The sequence below is a fragment of the Cryptotermes secundus genome, unplaced genomic scaffold, assembly GCF_002891405.2.
Source record: "Cryptotermes secundus unplaced genomic scaffold, Csec_1.0 scaffold572, whole genome shotgun sequence".
NCBI classification, from domain to species: Eukaryota; Metazoa; Arthropoda; class Insecta; order Blattodea; family Kalotermitidae; genus Cryptotermes; species Cryptotermes secundus.
The window spans coordinates 753,024-771,838 of NW_019725849.1; the positions used below are offsets into that span (position 1 = coordinate 753,024).

Genomic DNA, 18,815 nt, shown 5'->3' on the forward strand with positions numbered 1-18,815 from the left:
AGTGGTGCTTCTGGCTTGTTCCAATATTCGAGCCAGACCAGTAGCATGGGATCCATGTTTCTCATACTTTATGCCTGTGCGCGCAGTTGCTGCACTCCGAGCGAGCCGCCACTGATGGAACGACAAAAGTTTGGCATTTTGCTTAACAGTAAAAGATCCAGCAACTTCTCTCCACAGGAAGAAACTCTGAACTAACATGTAAGTTGGCCGCGCCATAGCTCAATCGGTTAGTCACTGGCTTCCCACCGCAGCGGCCCGGGTTCGATCCGGGGTCTGGCAAAGTGGAATTTGTGGTGGACAAAGTGGCGCTGGGGCGGGTTTTCTCCGAGTACTTCGGTTTCCCATGCCAATCTTCATTCCACCAAATTCTCCATCATCATAACCACCCGGTGCAGGCTGCAATAGGCCAATCAGTGGCCGCCGTGCCGAGTGGACCCAGTTGGACTCCACCCCCCACTATGCGAAAAAACACGTAAATTTCTGATACTTCTTAACGCGTCATTGCCCAAAATATAGTTATTCTGAAGTCTACAGACAAATAATGCATCCCATACAACTATCAGCGTTTTGAAGGACAGGTAACTATTTGTGAGAAAGGTTTTAAAACACGGACATCTATATTTTGCCCAAACAGCTATATATTTTTGTTTCGCATGATTCTTACAATAAACAGCTATCATTTCCAGAATTGATCGTTAAGTCTTTTGCAATGGGGATACAGTGTGCTTATTGTGAGGTAGGAATGCGTTTTAAAAAATTACGTAGATGAACTTCAAAATCCACTTCCTAACACTTTGCCTTCTTCACTTTCTAACTCTTTGCCCTGCCTCAGAAATATCTCCGCCACAAGGAGGGGTGCGCACTTGGGCACTTCAGGTGAAATTTCAGGAGCATTTTTCTGCCCTCCCCTTACAATACAATGTCTCTCAATATTCCCCTTCCACCAAAACACTATCAACTCTTTCTCTTCTTCATACCGCGACATGACGCCTGAACGCCAGAAGTGTGTAGTCAGAAAAGCACAGCAGAGACGTCTGTTGCCAGACAACGGCTTGCTGAAACAAGTTTCCACGGCAAAGAATACGCTTGTATAAATCAACTACTTGCCCGGAGATTGTCACACGTTTCGTGGCAACAGAGGGCAATCAACTCTCCGATTTGCTGATCTATTTTGGTCTGCATGAAAGAAGTTCAGTCGATTCAGACAGCCTGAGAGAGAGTTCGAGAGGGTATACATCCACATAGAGAATTCGAGAGAGTAGAGAGTCTTCAAGATTCAGACAACAGTGAGAGATTCATTATCAAGAAGTTCAATAGTGAAATGTTATCAAGCAACGACTAAGCAAGCAGAGTCTGACGAATATAATTCATATATTACAGTTACAGTAATCTCTAAAGTGCTATAATTAAATGTAATTACGACCTGTGAGCGTTCAATAAATCTATTCACTAATCCAAACCCCGTCTACAAGTCACCAATACACGTGACAATATTTTTAAAGTGTCAATTTCTGTGGTCAGAAAAAAAATTGTTCTTTATATTTTTTTTTTGAACAAGTCGTTTTCGAAATCATTTCCTGTGAATTCCCCACTTTTCGGCTTCACGATGGAAACTTTTGATTTATTGGCCTGCAACACTGTGAACTGTGTCTTGACAGCCTCAGAGCAAACGCGCAAACAACTTACCTCTCCTGTATTAACTGTCTCAAAAATGATTCCTTCTTACGAGATGTAACACCCTCGCACGTGGCCGGAAGAGAGCCGCTCGTCCCTGGGTTGCGCGTGCCTCAGCCGAGATTTCACGGTTCGGCGATTCGAGTCACAAATAAACACATAGGGGTGCACATCAGATGCTCCCCTCAGACCTAAACAGGCCGGGGTGCCCAGAACGCCGTTTCACGCTAATAATCCGCCGAAAGTGGGCGGTGGGCAGCACACATCCTTCGTATTCAGGAGACCCAGAGTTCAAATCTCAGCCCACTTCGGGCTCTTCGTAGTTACCTCATTCCCAGCAGAAAAATGCCGGGGTGTTATGTCCCTCTTTTTGAGTTACAGCAGCCTCTTTCCCCATCCTTTCCAATTGACTATTTATTAATCTTCCTACCCTTCTATGTTCTACAGCCTATGCTATTCAAAATGCCCATATTAGTGAGGTACCGACAAACTACACAAACAAACAAACAAACAAACTCCGTGATTTTAGTCCGCAAGCGAACTATACCGACCGAGCGACCGCCGCTTGTCGGCGAATTTTAGTGCCAACTTTTGCGGATAGAGGGTGTCGCGTGGTCAGCGCAACGAATCCCCACGGCCGTTAATTTCGGTTTTCTAGACCGGAGCCGCTATTTCCTTGAAATAGCTCCTCGGTTATCATCATGAGGCTGAATGGACCCGCTCCAGACCCACTACGTCTCCGAAAAAATCTGGAGAAGTACACTAAATGTAAGGTAAAGTTGTCCCTGTTCTTAACTAATTAAGCACTACGCCGTGAAGGCGTATGGGTGAGTGGATGTATAGATCCACATATTCTTGATTTCGGCACTAGTTGGAGGTGAGTGGTCAGTTTCACGCCTCTGCAGCGCTACCACTGTGGAAATAAGCCCCCGGTACACATTGGATAGGACGCTGGGTGAACCCTAGAGCCGGTCTGGACGACGTGGAGAAGAGAAAATTCTTTACCCTTCAGGGACGAGAACTCCGACCCCTCGGTCGTCCAGTCCGTAGCCAGTCACTGTACCAACTGCGCTATCTCGGACCGTATTAAGCCCGAATACAAGGGGACACCTTATTTTTCCACAGAAAGTAGAAAAAAGTAGATTTATTTTTACAAAATTGAATATGTCATTCATTTCCGAGGGTTGTGAGTAAAAGTAAGTAAAATTTATATTACTAAAAAATAATAAATTCAAAATTTATTACCTTAAATATAATTTTAGGTATTTTCAAAAATATAATTAAATTCAGTAAATATAACTCTTTATAATTTTCATCTCCGGGCACGCGGTAGCGTAGTTGGTTGAAGCACTATGCTACAAGCCCGAAAGTCGCAGATTCGATTCCCGATGAGGCTACTGGATTTTTCAATTGACCTAATCTTTCCAGCCGCATTATGGCCCTGGGGCCGATTTGACCTCTAACAGAAATGAGTACCAGGAATCTTGTTCGAGGTTAGAATTGGCCGGCGCGTAAGGTTAACAACCTCGCCGCCATCTGTGAGCAAATTGTCTAGAAAATGTGGGAGCCTCGACGTCTCACAGCCCCATGGGCCTCCACGACCTGTTGTTACAGGAAGAGCTTTTTACTTTTTTATAACCATCTTCTTTAATATATTATTATGGACCGGAAAACAAGTATTAAAAATATATCGTCGACGCGTGTTCGGGCTAATACGGCACTGAAGTCACGCCCTCAGTGATTCTTTATTGTTATTGGGTTCCTCGTGTTTTCGGTTTAAATAACGACGCTGGTAGTTGCTCGTAATTTATGGTGTTGAATGGTAGGATGATTAGTGGCTAACGAACTGGGAAAGTGGAAGGAAGTGATCCAAGCCTAATTTCCGGTATTATCGTGGAATTTGTCTGAAGAGTCTGGGGAAAACCACGAAAACCCTCAAAACTTTCGGTCCCTGAACCTAAGCAAGAGGGTCAAGTTCGCGTCTGCTAACACTCGTTATTTCTGTTTCCTGCCCTGCCGCTCGGCCCTGCCGCAACTGCCCTCGCGCCAAGTACTAATAATATCCGGGCCGGCCATGTCAGTGCTGTATGCTGCTGCCACCTGCCGCTGTGTTTGTGTAAACGCGCACGACAACCCCTGGATAGCCTATACTGCATGGAACTGGGTGGGCCTTGCGAAGGTAACAGTCTCTTCATCCTTTGCGTGTTTTAGAACACGAAGTTTCAGTTGCATCTTCACAAGAGTCCGCCACGGGTTCCTATCCGCACCAAACGAATGAAACCCACATTCTCCTCCCGTATTTCTTTGAAGTACACATGAATACTATCCTCCTATCTACGCCTTGTTCTTCAAAAAGATCTCTCCCCTTCAGGGTTTCCGATAAAACTTCAACGGTTTTTAAGGAAGAATACGTTTATTTCAGCAGTGTGGAATGAAACGTGAGACAAATGTGATGTTCTTGAAATAAACGCTGGCTTATTCACTGATCTGCTTAGCAGCTACGTAGCCCACTTTCATTCATTCATTCATTATTAGAGGGGGTGGGTTTCCCCAAGCACTTAGACCAGTTATTGGTCCATTGTTACCCCTAGACTACGGAGGCCGCTTAGCCCACTTTACTCTTCAGTCTAGAGACATATGACGATATTTTGTTAAGAGGTAAAGCTCTAGTATTATATTCAGAAGATGCTGGATTCGAATTTCTGTCGAAACACAGATAATCCTTACTGGAGTCTTTCCTGATTTTCTTCAATTCATTTAGGCGCTTACCGGGATATCACTACAAATTAGGTCACGGCTAATTTCTCCCGCATCCTTTTCAATAGGCTGTCCTACCATTCAACGCTATACAATGAGTTGCCGTTTGCGTCGTTAAATAAACCATAAATAAATAAATTTACCTTGACAAGAGAGACCCACGTGGAATCATGGCCATGCAATAAAATGTAAGAAGGTAAAATTATCCCTGTAACAAGCCGTGGAGGCCCATAGAGTTGTGAGACAATGAGCTCATAGATGGCGGTGAGGTTGTCAGCCTTATGCGCCGGCCGCCCTTTACCTTAGGAAGATTCGTGGTACTCATTTCTGTTGAGGTTGAGTCAACCCCAGGGCCATAGTGCGGCTGGAAGGATTAGGTAAAAATTTCGCTTAGTGGGGGCTGGAGTCCAACTGGATCCACTCGGCACGGCGGCCACTGATTGGCCTATTGTAGCCTCCTCCGTGTGACTATGATTATGGAGAATATGGTGGAATGAAAATTGGCAGAGAAAACCGAAGTATGCGGAGAAAGCCCGCCTCAGCGTCACTTTGTCCACCACAAATCCCACTTGACCAGACCCGGGATCGAACCCGGGCCACCGCGGTGGGAAGCCAGCGACTAACCGCTTGAGCTATGAAGCGGCCACAAAGATTAGGTAAATTGAAAAAATCAATGACCTCATCTAGAATCGAACCCGCGACCTTCTTCCATCAACCAACTACGCTACCTCGTGCCCCCATACAATAAAATGTACAAAATGTTAATTTGTTGTCTATACGCATACTGAAGAGTTCTATATTCTCGATATGAAGCCGTGTGATCCGTTGAAAGTCCGCAGACGTTTCGGATGAACATGTCGCCTGCTTGCTACGTGCTTCACGCTGGATTCTAGCTTAGTTATTCTCCGACCCTGAAGGTGGAGGTGACATGTTTCTCTGAAAGGTCGGTTGACTTTCAACGGGCTACACACCGCTATATCCCAGAAGATATAACTCTTCATAACCACCGCTGCTAGAACCTCAGATCCTACACACATCCACCTACATGAGTTTCAACCTTCACCAGCTTGTTTCAGATGCTTGTGTTCCTTTCGGAATATGAGTGTCTGTCCCTCCGGCCGTTCCACGTTCCACATTAATACATTTTGATGCAATTTGGTACTGTGAGCCTTTACTATATTTTGGACAGAACAAACCGGATGTGTCCACTACTTTGATCAGTTGAGCGTATTCCGTTTAACTCCTTTAATAATATGTGTATGATGCGTACTGACGTTTTGGATGAAAACAGTATCTACTCCTTCAAGTTCTTGAAAATTAAGGCAATACATTCCTCTGAAACGTCGGGACAACCGAGGTTGAGTTCTTGGGAACACGGTGATGTTAACTTCGATTTCCAAATAAGGGGAGGGAATTTTTTGACTAACTAGGCGACTACTAGCTTCTCCATGGAATCAGCTGGCTGCGAGGTGTCTTCCATTTGACAAACTGTTCTCCGCGGTACAGATGAGAGCTGCTCGGTCGAACAAGGAAACCAGTGCTTTTATGAAACCATAATATCCATTATCGTGTTGACAAAAGACCGTCATCAGAAGATATCGTTAAGTACTTGGAAACTTAGTTATCTAAAATACATTCCAATATCATCCATATATTATTTGATATATCAGATAATCTCTTTCCTTGTATCTAAAACTCCCGAAATAAAATTTAAGTAGCTCTATGTATTTCTTTTTCCCCATGCGTGCTACACGCTTCACTTATCCAGTTCTTCTTGACGTAATATTCCTAGTAATAGTAAATGAATTGTAGCTGACAAACTGACGAGTTCCTCCTTAATTATGCAGCCTTCTCTATTCTCCCAGACAGTGGAGCGGGCCTCCCCGTGCTGTCAGTCACTGTTGTGCTGTTCACTTCAGTTTAAATGAAAATTGCACCAGAACAATAGAATAGTTGGGCGCGCCCAATTGGACCAATGCGGCCACAGGCTGTCGCCAAACAATTTTTATTACAGCTAGTCCCTCATTCAGAATTCAATACTTTCAAAAATGTTCCGCTGCAGAAGACGTGTCGTGTTCCCTTACATCCCGTTCTGGAGGACTGAATTCAGTTGGCCTGTTTAGTCTTGTGTTTCAGAACGCCAGGTCTGTTAACCTTCTGATAATCACCCTGTGGAGGGAAATAATCAGCATCACTCTTCGTCCGTCTTTATCTTGAACCCCACCAGATAAATGCTTGGGTTGGTCCCAGCGGCTCTAAAGCTGATGATCAGAACGCCCTGGGAAAACACTGATTTCAGACTCTGCTGCCAGAATTTTTTTCTCCTTGGCACTACAGCCCCAGTGGGCCTAGGCCTACCTCCATGAACTTCTCCGTTCACCTCGGTTTTTCTAGATCTTACACATTCGGTTGGACTCCTTGGGCGAATGAGCTGCCAGAATTACAGAATGAAAATAATGTAAAAAGTTGTCTTTGTGCTTACTTAAGTGCCAAGCCACGAAGAAGTATGGGAGAGTGGAGGTAGAACTCCATGTACAAGTATTATGTTTCTGGACATATCCATCGTCCTGTTTATATTTCAAAACGTAAAGTTTCGGAGACTAGATTCTGTCTCCTTCTTCAGGTAAAACCTACTCAGTTGATCACAACAGGTCCACTACTAATCCGATATTCTACAACAACAATTATCGGGGCACAATGTGACAGAACGGCGGTTATTTACAGCATGTGGTTCGGTGTCAAGAGAAATATTCCGGCACGTTCTCACTGGGTTTGGTACAACCAGGGACCAAGTTGCGCTAATTATACTCGTTTTGTGCTTAAATTAAATACATAGTAAAATCTATAGGGGTTCAATTTTTCCCATTCAGACATGTCTGAAACAAGGAGATGCTTTATCCCCATCGCTTTTTAGTTTTACTTTAGAACATGCCTTTAGGAAGATCCAAGAAAACGTGATGGAACAGGAATTGAATGGGACACATCATCTGCTAGTCTATGTAGACGATGTCAACAGTGTTCATAGCGATGGCCACGAGGATCCCACATCCAGGATTTGCTGACGATATGTCACCGGCCGAAAACATACACACAGCATAGCTGTACCAGTAGTTCTTAGGAGACCTCATAAAGTCCACTTTCTTATTTCCACAAGTACTAGTGTCGGTAGCCCCGCGTCGTTAAGTTTATATTACAACAACGAAAAGGTAGTTCATGGAATAACGTTAAAGATTTATACTCGTATAGTTTATGAAGTTATACAATTTTGTTACCTCATAGGGAATCGTTTATTATTTAAGTATAAATTCTGTCTACCTTAAATTGGGCTGTAGACTTTATAAAACTGCGTTGTAATATTATATTATAAATTTACGTTTCCCAAATCAACACAAGATTAAGCTAATCTTTTGAATACAAGCGCATTTATGGCGTCCCTGACCTGAAATGTAGTGGACCATTATAGCTTTAATCGGCTTAGGTTAATGTTATGGTACGACACTCATTAAGTGATTGCTACATTTGTTGCTATATTTCATAATACGAACATCATTAGTCCTTTCGTATTATATTCTGAAGGCGTGCCTAATATTTATAACGCTGGAAATGAATGCAATAACAAAGTAAACTTTACGAGTCCCCCTTCCTACCCGTAGTTACCTGCTGAGTTTGCTTCCCTCTGCTTACAGTAGCCAAAAACCAGTCGCTTTTGTAAACCTTTCGGTCAATCAATGCATATAGATTTTACCAAGATGTTTTATTCCCTCGTTGCAGTGGAAACGGCACCGTAAAGGAACCCAAATAAATAAAATAAGCAAAATGTCCATCAATGAACAATAGATTCTAAAGGGTGTATATTTTCCTGTTATCTCCCTTAGACAAAGCCTGCTCAAGCTGTAGTTATATTGATATGGAGTCATCCAGTGATTGAGGTTAGATCTTTCTAACGGACCCAACAGAATAGGTGCCTCCCCCACTCATCCGAAGACGGAAACAGATCTAGTTTTCGAAACGCTGTGCTATAGACTATAGGACGATGGACAAGTCCAAAATCCTAGTAATTCCGAATAAAGAATTGGTTTAACCACTGTGAAAAATGGCTAAACGACAAGACACGTGTGATTTCAAACGAGTCACTAAATGTACGTGTGATATAGCAATTCTAGTGCTACAGATCAATTTGAATAATATCGAAACCCGTAAGATATACGGGCATATGCATGTGTCATTATCCTCTACGGCTTCTGTTCAAAATATTTTTCGTTCCCATAAATGTTCAGCGAGTTACGCTCGAGATGAACGCAGAAAATCGTGTGCTTATTCCTGTAAACTATGCCTTAAAATAAACCCTCGTTAATCCGGTTACAGCTAATCCTGACGTCGGATAATCCGGATCGAAAAAGAAAAATGTTGCGCACAGTTTAATACAAACTTTAAAAGACACATTGCATTTAGGAAGGCAGCTGAGTCTCTTGTCTGCTCAGACAAAACTTAACAGTTTCTTTAGATCTGCATTATTACGTTAAAAAATAAGTATAAATTCTGAGCCTTCTATCGATGACTAAGTGTACTGACTTTTTAGTTTTTAAATACAGGCTCTACAGTAATATTTTGTTATTTATTTTCATCACACTATGTATAGCATTATATATTCAAATTATTTCTGTTCTAAGTTTTCTTTTTGTCTTTTAGGGCTACTTTTAGCTTCATGAATCTGGATTATCGCTCAATCTGGGTTATATCTCCCCCCAGATTAATCCGGATTAGCGAAGGTTTACTGCACTGTTACCCATTTTCAACTAAAATTTGAATGTATAAGAAACCATTCGTAATACTCTCCACTATCCCACTTCACGCAAACTTTCAGTGGTTCTTGATTGCAACAGAGTCATTAGGCAAGGATGACAGACATATATTTTTGCAACTTTTCGTTGTGAACGAACCAGAAACATGTGGCCGTTCACCAAGTTTCTACGCGAATGATACGAAATTTTCCTGTTTTATAGGTTTAGCAAGTACAAGTGAACCTGGCCAATGCACCGATGCTAGGCTATCCCGGTTACCCCTTGTCACGACACATAAGAGTGACGACGAAATAAGGGGCTTGTCAGCCCTTTTGTGCATAGTGTTACGATACGTAACGCCTGTTTTAACATTAATTAATCGCTCTGCCTTTTCCCTTACATTCTGTGTTTACATATTTATTACGAATCTCATAATAAAGAGTGATTATTTTCTTGACAGCATTAACTGATTTTCTCAATAACTGTGACAGGAGTTGAATTGTTATTTATCATTTGGATGAACTTTAGGATTCAAGGGGTTAAGACTCATGCATGTTAATCATCAACTCTCCATTACCGGACAACACAACAACAGGGGCAGGGGTTAGGGGATGAATAATCTATTCTGAATCTCAGAAATCTAAGCTGAACAATTAAAATGATACAACAGTATTGTTCAGGAGAACATACATTAGTGAAGTGGAACGCACAAACACAGCCAGCTGGATTCCCACACAAATATCTGCTCTACTCTATTTCTAAACATCGACTCTGTGGTTTACCCTGTCGTAAAATCCTCTTCACAGAAACAAGGAATCACGCCTATTTTAAGTCCAACCCATCGTCTTCTGCGCTTCCACACATTCACAAACGACACGTGAGAAACTAAACAATCAACTGTCGACTCTCAGTCCCAGGCAAAGCTGCGATCGGCTACCGGAAGCACACGACTCCATCCGAAGTTACCGCTTTCAAAATAACCATGCCATTGTTGTCAATTGAACTGAGTGATTCAACAGTTCTCCTCAGACACAAAAACAGCGGAATGCAACTTATCAACGAGAACTCTGATACCAGTTGCTGGGATAGCTCTTGACACAAAACGTATTTGTATTCATCACGACCGAACACGCTTCGCGACGATTGCCATTTTTAGGGCTCGTAACATGGCTGCCATCTAAGGAGAACGGATAGAACTCTCGCGACACCGGAAACGAGGATTGTGTCAGAATTCGTCGCCAGATGGCTCAGATATACAAATCCACCCCCGCTGCTTGCGATCAACGAACCCTAACCACAACAAGACGAGAATATTAAAAATTCAGTGGCGTCGATATTCTTTCTGTCAAGTAATGATCTAAAGATAGAATAGCGACGTATCGATCGCATCTGGCGCCTCCACATTTACCTGGCCATGTCAGCAACAATCAACACTCTCACCGCGTTCTCTCACTGCAAGCTCAGCCACTCAACTGGGTTGTATTGTCGCTTACAATCACCATGGAGGGGAGACTACCCCCACCCTCCTTTCAAGAGCCAACGCAAAACGCAGCACGCACCATCTGTAAATTAGATTCTGAACTAAAAAGAGGCGACTCGCGTGTATTGCAACTAGCCTGCGTCCAGCGACACAGTTCTCCTTCCCCTTCCACTCTTCAAGCATGTAAAGCGCAATGAATTTCCCCAAACAGAAATAGAATTAACCTGTTGGTCTTTGTGATGGAGATGGAGTGTGTTTCCTGTGACGTTGGAACCGACGTTTTAAATATTATTTGGAAGTGGTCAACCTGACCAAGGTTTTCCGCTCCTTTCTTAGGTCCTAGAGAAAATATCTTGTTGCTACCCAAATTTCTGGCTGCACTGCATTCAGCCCCGCCAATGGCAACATCAAAACGGCGGCCTAATGTACCCCTCACAATGTCAAATCAAAAATTGTCTTTAATGCAGCCCTTTGACATCAAAATTCCAATCACAAGTAGAAACTCCCATGTTCAACTTCTTTCTTCCATCATAAAAACGTCCATCTTCTTATCCTTTTCTTTCTTTACTTCTCTTCGCTTTGCCCTCTTTCAAATGTGCTTCTACCATAAGAATGAGCGAACACTGCAAGAAAATAATTCTTTCTTGCCTTCCCCCCAAATAAAATATACTGACTCACTATTCCACCACTCTCTCTCTCTCTCTCTCTCGATGCTCCAGGGGTTAATGAATACCAATTATCTTCCTGATTTACTCATTGAACTTTGTTGCCTGCACAGGATAATATCAACATTGCAGTTTTATATTTGACAATCCTGCCCCATTCTCGGAAATTTTCGAATCCGGATTCTGAGTTCGCACACTTACTGCCCTGACAGAAGTTTCTCGTTCTTTTCTTAGTCATTACAGGATAATTATGAAGAATGAATGTCACCTCGACGTATCTAAACGTAATATTATTCCTCTCAGGAAACACACTGAGTATCCGTTACAAATACCAGCCTGTTAATAGAGTTTATTGAAGCAACCTCTCTTTATTCTGAGGGTGTGGACAACGTTGAATCAGGTGATATATAAAGAAAGCAGTCTTCTTGGATGTGGCACCGTGTAGATGTGGTGTTAACCGACGTTTCGGAGGAACGTATCGCCTCCATCTTCAGGGTAGAAGGAAAAATATATGAGCTATATGAGCTGAGTTTATTTCCAACATTAGTCTGCTTGCACCTGTTCTCACTGTCTCTTCGTTTGCAGATTTTTCTTATTTTTCCTCCTACCCCGAAGATGGAGGAGATACGTTCCTCCGAAACGTCGGTTAACACCACATCTACACGGTGCCACATCCCAGAAGACTGCTTTCTTCATAGTCACCGCCGTGAAAACCTCAAATCTTACGGGTGATATATAGTTACCACAGTTCCTTAAGCCGTTAAATATGTCATGATCACTTTCTTACGCAGTCTTCTGAGTTGATAATGCGTAATTACTCTAAAAACATACTGACCTTATACGCCTATAATTTATGTAGTTGAACAATATGATTAAATAACCAAGGGACCTGAAGCCATGGTACACGTCATCTTGCAACTGTTGATAACTACTTTTCTTTTCAAGAAATTCTGTGTTTATACTGAACCTTAACGTTCGTGACTGTGTTCACAAAAACCTGCTTTTAGACACTATTGCCTGTTTCTCTAATATGCATTTAAAATTAATACACCATTCTTCGTTCAAGTGTCTCTTCGTTTGAGCTCTCCGATAAAAATCTATAGATATTTCACTTTACTCCATGCATGCCGCATATTCTGCCCACCACATAATGCTCTATTTGGTCATTTAGTAACACTTTATTTTAGGACGCGCCATAGCTCAAGCGGTTAGTCGCTGGCTTCCAATCGCGGCGGCCCGGGTTCGATCCCGGGGTCTGGTCAAGTGGGATTTGTGGTGGACAAAGTGGCGCTGGCGCTGGCGCAGGCTTTCTCCGAATACTTCGGTTTCCCCTGCCAATCTTCATTCCACCAATTGCTCCACAATCACCCTCACCTATCATCTGGGGCTGGCACAATTGACCAGAAGTGGCCGCAGTGCAAGGGACTTAGTCCCACCCCACTAGCAATAAAAAAAGAACACTTTATTTTTAGTTTCTTGGGGTGGGGTGAGACTGAGTCCACTTGGTACGTCGGCCACTAATTGCCCAGTCGTACCAGCCCTGGATTATACATGATGATGACTGTGGAGCAGTCGGTGGAATGCGAATTGACAAGGGAAACCGAAGTAGGCGGAGAAAATCTGCCCCTTTGCCACTTTATCAACCACCACTCCCACATGATTTGGGTTCGAAGCCGGGCCACCGAGGTGGGAAGCGGGAGACTAACAGTGTGAGCTATGGCACGGCCTCTAACAATTAGTGAAGTTCCTAGTTATACAGTTTTCACCAGTACTTCGTTACTTTGCTTTTCGCAACTACCAAATTACATAACTGACTCCATGCAGCAAATTTCTTCATGAGAGGCTCAGCTAGCCACCATGTTCTCTGGATTTCAAGGTACCCCAAATTTCATTACCGTGATTCCCCTGGGCCGTATGGACCGAGGCCTCCTTCCAGCCCCTCTTGTCTACCACGCCTAGCCCTGTCAGCACACACTTCTCCCGAGTGATCTCTTCCCCCTGAGCACAAACAAACAAACTCCGTGGCCTGTAGTCCGCAAGCGAACTATACCTACCGAGCGACCGCCGCTTGTCGACGAAGTTAATGCCAACTTTAGCGGATAGAGGGTGTCACGTGGTCAGCGCAACGGATCCCCACGGCCAATAATCTCGGTTTTGCACACCGAAGGTAATTTTGTCTGTACCTTTCTTCTTTCCCAGGAGCTATACATGAACCTCAATTTGACCCACCTTCATTTTGTATTCGTATAATATTTGCTGGGGAAACTGATCTATGAAGCTCCTAACCATGCAATACTAAGCAGTCTCTTACTTCATTCCTCTGAAGTCCAGATATTTCCGTCTGGTGTTAGATATCCTTAGCCCGTGTTTACCCTGGTGTGAGAATCAAGTGTCACATGCATAAAAGCAAGATATCAGAGTTACATCTTTATACAACAGCTATTTAATTTTTCGAATCAACGAAATAAGCACTACGCCATGAAGGCGTATGGGGGTGGGGATATATATATATATCCAAATTTTCTTGACCTAGGCACTAGCTGGAGGTGAGTGGTCAGCTTCACGCCCCGACCACTTTACCCCCGGGGAAAGAGTCCCCTGAAATCATTGTATAGGAGATTGGGTGGACCCCAGAGTCGGTCTGGACGATTTGGAGAACAGAAAATTCTTGATCCTAACGGAAGCCAGTCGCTATACCGACTACACTACCCCGGTTCCTTAATTTTTCGACAGGGTTTAAGCTCGAACCCGGGCCGCTGCGATGGGAAGCCTGAGCTATGGCCTTAATTTTCTCTTTAGTTATGATGCATTTAATGACACTATCATAGGATCAGAATACATGTACATCGTTCAATGTTAGATTGATAAATGAATAATGAATTAAACGGGATGTGAAAGGAAGGTGTTGGTGGATAAACTTCAGGTAATGCCCGATGATTTTCCTGGAGTTACTACGGAGAACTGTGAAAGCTTAAGTCAGCGCAGGCTCTCCCCTGGTCGAGACATAAACCGGGGCCATCCACGTACCCATTAGACCGCAACTTTCCCGAGAGCTGCAACATGCATGCTGGCTCAGTGCAGGGTCCAATGGAAAGGATCACGTAGCCATGGTATGTGGCCTGCTTTGTGTCGGCGAGAGGCAGTCAAAGAAACCAGGACCCCACCAGACGATAATCTACAGAAGTATTTTTTTATTGCTAGTGGGGTGGAACTGCGGCCAATTCTGGCCTGTGGTACCAGCCCCAGATGATAGGTGAGGGTTATTGTTGAGCAATTGGTGGAATGAAGATTGGCAGGGGAAACCGAAGTACTCGGAGAAAACCTGCCCCAACGCCACTTCGTCCACCACAAATCCCACTTGACCAGACCCGGGATTGAACCCGAGCCGCCGCGGTGGGAAGCCAGCGACTAACCGCTTGAGCTATGGCGCGGCCATCTATAGAAGTAAGTCGGGCAGCTGCAAAGGGATTAGAAACGCCAGAGATCTGCAGCTGTTATCAGAACAACCATTTCTAAATTTATCCGCTTTTAGAAACACTTCTTCATGACACGGTACAAAATTCATCACCGAATAAACAATAAACATACAATGGTTTCAATATTACAGACAACTGAAAACATACAAGACACGGTGTTTAAGATATTTCAGGCTGGGCGGTTAAAGTTCATATTATAGCTTTCTGGAACAAGTAGTCTGGTTTATTAGCCCCAAACGTTTCGAAAGAACATAATGCCTCTGTCTTCAGGACAACTTCTTATTCCAGTTGATGTGCACGAACGTTCCTACCATTCGATTCCGTAGTCCTGCATCATCAGCTACTGAGAGTGTCATTTGACAGAGCTTAACACAATTAAATAAACCATATGATCTTGCAGCTCACGGTATGTCGGCATATTGGGGAGTGGATATATAGATCAGCATTTTCTTGACTTCGCACGAGGTGGAGGTGAGTGTTCAGCTTCACACCACGGCCGCTTTACCCCCGAGGATAGAGACCCCAGTACCCATTGGATAGGAAGTTGAGTGGACCCCAGAGCCGGTCTGGACGACGTGGAATAGATAAATTCTTGACCCCACCGGGACTCGAACTCCGACACCTCGGTCGTCCAGCCCGTAGCTTGTCGCTATACCGACTGCGCTATCCCGGCTCATAATATAATAACAATAATAATAATAACAACAACAGTGGATGTCCTACACTTTGTTCTTCTAGGTTGTTTCAAACTCTGACAGTATTCTATGACGCCGAATGTTAAGTTGATACATTAATGTTGAGTTGAAGAGGATATGGGAGGAAGTAGTCGTGGCATAACGGAAGTACTATGCTGGTATTTTCCTGGAGGCACTAAGGAAAAACATGAAAACCTGCAGTCTTGAAACTTTGTGCCCCAGACGAGATTCGAAACGAACACTTATCCAATACAATTCTAGAGCCTTATCTTTAGCTCATCCTATGACTCCGTCTTCTCCTGCTCCAGTGACGTCATCAGTACCGACAATCACCGCGAGGCCGGGTAAATGTCGCATTTCATAACGTGACACTTCATATTTTGGGGCTGCTGAACTCCGACAGAATGCCTGAAGAAAGCAACGGCCCTTTACTCTGATGTACAGCCGAAGTGGCCCTTCACATTTCATTGTGACACTCAACTGTCCGTGGGCAGCATCACCTTTCACACAGTGTGCCCACGGCAGCCTCTGTGTCGCCAACGCCCGATATCATCAAAATCATACATGCCCATATCAGCTTCCTGCTACGACTCTCTCAGCAGCTGATAGTTGCTCAGCCGGGCTGGTATAGCGGTAACGCTCTAGACTTTTATTTGGGACAATCTCTATTCGAATCTCGGCTGGTACATCGGCTGTCAGGATTGAGATTATTCGTGGTTTTCCTCGGTCTTTCCTGAAAAATGCAGGAATATGCCTCTATGTGGCCATGGCCGGTTCCTTCCAAATCCCTTATAATTCCGTCATTCCTCTATCATCCTACCATCCGACGCAAAGTAAACGTATTCAGCTACTAACAGAATCGTTAAATAAACAACACCAACCTCCGCGATCAGAGAACTTCGCCATTAAACGCGACAAATTCAGCTTAATCCTGGGTCCATTTCAATGACGCGAGCTAAATTCTGAAGAGGGGGAGACACCTTTTCGCTACTTCCGTATCGAAAGCGACTCTTGAGGCAGACACCCTCCTGTCCAATATGTACGTAGGGTAAAGCGGCTGGGAAGCGAAGATAACATTTGCTGTCGTCTTGAAGCCTACAACATATCTGAAAGAATACTGTGACGTATATACCCACTGCTAGGCAATGACTTGGTTAACACATTCCGCGAAGCTTACACATGAAACAAAGGACGTCCATTGCTAGGTAACGGATGCCCTATGCTCCGAAGCAAGAGCAACAGGAAAAAGAGAAACATACGTCCGTAAGGCCGTACCATAGCTCACGCGGTTAGTCGCCGGTTTCCCACTGCGTCTGACTGGGTTCGAGCCCAGGTCAGGTTATGTGGAATTTGTGGTGGACAAAGTGGCACTTGGGTAGGTGCTTCTCCGGGTATTTCGGTTTCCCCTATCAATTCTCATTCCACCACTTGCTCCACATTTATCATCATCTATCATCCGGGACTGGTACAATAGGCCAGTTAGTGGCCGACGTACCAAGTGGACTCAGTGTCACTCCACCCCAAGAAACTAAAAAAGAAACCAAGACACATGTACGTGGGGGGGCACGCGGTAGCGTAGTTGGGTGAGGCACTACGCTACAAACCGGAAGAAAGCGGTTTCGATTCCCGATCAGGTAATTGGATATTTTTCAATTGACCTAATTCTTCCAGCCGCATTATGGCCTTGGGGTAGAGAGCCTCTAACAGAAATGAGAACAAGTAATCATCCTGGGGGTAAAGGGCGGTCGGCGCGTAAGGCTGACAACCTCACCTCCATCTTTGAGCCGATTATCTAGACAATGTGGGAGCCTCAACGTCTCACAGCCTTATGGGTCTCCACGGCCTGTCACAGGGATAGCTTTAAGTTTCCTCTTTAGTTATGTAGAGTATGTTCTAACACCTATTTGAGGCGAGTTCGCGGTATGTGATGTCGCGAATGACACGAGAAAACCACGAAAGCGAAAGAGTCGTTAGAGTGGACACAGGCTAGCGTAAAGTCAAAGCTAATCATTGAAAGCTGCGACTGCGCACTTGATCAGGACCCTCGGAGAGTGAGGATGAGCTAATTTGAACTCAGACAGTGGGAGAGTTGCCTGTAACGGCAGAGAGCCCAGGTCGCCTCTCGTTAGTTCAATTACACGCCCTTTCTAAGGTGGCTGCTAATTCGCTGATGTGGGTCAGTGCATCGACCTGTGGGAAGGAAAGTGCAGTGTGCCAGGCGCCGATAAAGCGACGTGACTTTGTTTTCACTAGCGTCATGGCACTTCCCGCGGTGGGGTAGTTGGTTGAGGCACTATGCTACAAGTTTTAAGGTCGCGGGTTCAATTCCCGGTTTTTCCCAATTGACCTAATCCTTCCAACTTCACTGTGGCCCTGGGGTCGAATCAGCATCGAACATAAATGAGTACCGGGAATATTCCTGGGGGTAAAAGAGGGGCCTGCGTGTAAGGCTGGCAACCTCATCGCCATCTGTGAGTCGACTGCCTGGAAAATGTTGGAGCTTCGACGATTGACAATCATATGGGCTTCCGTTGTCTGTTACAAGGACATTTCCATTAATAATTCACTGATATCTTAATCATCACCGCTGCCATTGCTCGGCAACGGAGGCTACTAGCGGAGAGCGACCACCTGTGTTTTAGCCTGCTGAGCATTTTCGAACTACGCCACATTTTATACCAAGTATACAATTGCACGCATATATGGAGGGAGAACGAGGGGGGGATCGGTCACACCACGAGTAGATATACAGACGCTCTAGACAAAAGTTGTAATCACTAATGCCTTCAATGCTTTACGTTACTTTAATTTTGTATATCAAACGTCTTGCCGAGATAATGCCCATTAAAAAATAAGGTGACTTTTCTCTCTTCTAGCGTAGTTGGTTGAGGTATTAAGCTACAAGCCGGAAGGTCGTGGGTTCAAGTCCCAATGAGGTCATTGAATTTTTTTTTTCAATTGACCTAATCCTTCCAGCCTCGCTATGGCCCTGGGATCGACTCAGCCTCAAACAGAAATGAGTACCAGGAATATTCTTCGAATATTCTTGGGGGTAAAGGGCGGTCGGCGCGTAGGGCTGACAACCATGCCGCCATCTCTGAGCCGATTTTCTAGAAAATGTGGGAGCCTCGAAGTCTCACAACCCTATGGGCCTCCACGGCCTGTTACAGGGATATCTTTACTTACTTTATCTCTCTTCACCTATGTGCGCTTCGTAATTCTTACACCTCAGGCAGGAGTTCCGTACTAGAACCGGGTCTGTCACACCGCGGCCGCCCTGAGAGACA

At 44.3% G+C, this 18,815-nt stretch overlaps 1 protein-coding gene across 3 annotated transcripts in view; it reads right to left on the reverse strand.

The window, feature by feature from the left end:
- LOC111863752 (proton channel OtopLc) overlaps positions 1-10,697 on the reverse strand; it is an 82,088-nt gene extending 71,391 nt beyond the window's left edge. Inside the window, exon 1 of one of the 3 annotated variants that reach the window (XM_023850366.2) lies at positions 10,621-10,697. The gene's annotated coding sequence lies outside the window, so the exon portion shown is untranslated. Of the gene's footprint in view, positions 1-9,994 lie in introns of all 3 variants that reach the window. The other 2 variants (XM_023850365.2, XM_023850367.2) reach the window with 2 other exon arrangements.
- Between the last annotated feature and the right edge of the window lie 8,118 nt (positions 10,698-18,815).